Here is a 1,351-nt window from a genome sequence, read left to right as displayed (position 1 = left end):
GGTGATCTCCAACCTGTAAACATTTTTCGTACAAGACTCTGGACTTCGTGACCTCGTTTTCGTTTCTTACAGCAGCGCTGTTGCACCGGGCGTCCGGGAGCTCCGCGGGGACCCCTTTCCGTGGGTAAATGACAAGTCAGATTAGAAACACGCACTGTCCCTCGTGCAACCAGTTTGCAAACTCTGCCCCTGCCCCGTTTCATTTGGCAGCTTAGTGTCTAAATAAAGACTAATAAGGAGCAGCTTTATATTTAGTCTCATCTTCTCAGTACTAACCAGTGAACCGCACAACCACTTGTGAAACCTCAGTCTACTTTTTAACACCACTTGTTAAACTTGCAAACACAAGGCCTCAAAAAATTGATACAAAACTCAGAATTGTTCCTCTCCACGGAAATCTTTAGTAAAAGGCGAAAGATTTATGCGATCTGAAGAGAAACCAGAGTATGCCCGTTGTCCCCGGCCCACATTGCTCGGGTAACTGTTACCCCTAATTCTATGATGGTGATTATTTGCCCGGGAGAGCTAATGACTTCTCTGGCCCCCCAAGACAATTCTGTGAGAAAAGGCTCATTTTGTGGGAAGAATAGGTCAAAGAAAATAAGAGAATCTAGTCTTTTTTTAGGTTGGAAATTGTTCCGTTCTATGTGCAATGCACTGTGGGTATGCAAATGAATCGCAGCCGATTTCCGGAAATACCTTAAATAGTTCTTACGTCTTGGTGCTGCAACTGGGACTACCACCAGGGGGCAGAGCGGAAGCCAGATTTAAGAAATACTGTATAAACCTGAGCCTTGTCCAACCAGAAAAAGTCGGACTCTTTTATAATTGGCCCTCCAAGTAAAATTTCTTTTGGATTTAAATAAATAAAATAATTAAAATTGTAACATAACATAAAACATGCGAATAATTTTCTTCATTTATTCATTAAACAAAAAACGCATTGGCACTGTTCTAAACCCTGTGCTGGGCTCCAGGGGTAGAGCAGATCCCTAACATTTCATCTGCAAGGAGCATGCTATGTGATGGGGGCGCCAAGTGTGTGTGGTCAGCACCGATCGCAGAATGTTCTCTGACATCTGGGCAGAGCATGAAAGGATCCACAGTCGTAGGGTGGTGAGGGCATTCCAGCAGGGAGGCACAGTGCTGACGGGGTGAGTCTTAGTACAGATGGTCTCAGTACCAAGCTAAGAGCTTGGGTTTACCTAGAAGTAAAGGAAAGGCATAGAAGAGCTTTAAAAGAGAGTAGCGAGCCCTAGCCGGTTTGGCTCAGTGGATAGAGCCTCGGCCTGCAAACTGAAAGGTCCCAGGTTCGATTCCAGTCAAGGGCACATGCCCGAGTTTTGGGCTC

General features: G+C 45.3%; 1 long non-coding RNA gene across 1 annotated transcript in view; it reads right to left on the bottom strand.

The window, feature by feature from the left end:
- Positions 1-442, bottom strand: part of LOC106727343 — a 2,817-nt gene extending 2,375 nt beyond the window's left edge. The window contains exon 1 of the long non-coding RNA XR_001363507.1: positions 14-442. This is a non-coding gene — a long non-coding RNA (uncharacterized LOC106727343). The remainder of the gene's footprint in view (positions 1-13) is intronic.
- Positions 443-1,351: the final 909 nt, after the last annotated feature.

This window comes from Myotis brandtii, unplaced genomic scaffold, assembly GCF_000412655.1.
Source record: "Myotis brandtii unplaced genomic scaffold, ASM41265v1 scaffold410, whole genome shotgun sequence".
Classification (NCBI taxonomy): Eukaryota; Metazoa; Chordata; class Mammalia; order Chiroptera; family Vespertilionidae; genus Myotis; species Myotis brandtii.
Note: the sequence above shows the minus strand (reverse complement) of the source record. Positions and strands in the feature narration are given on the sequence as shown.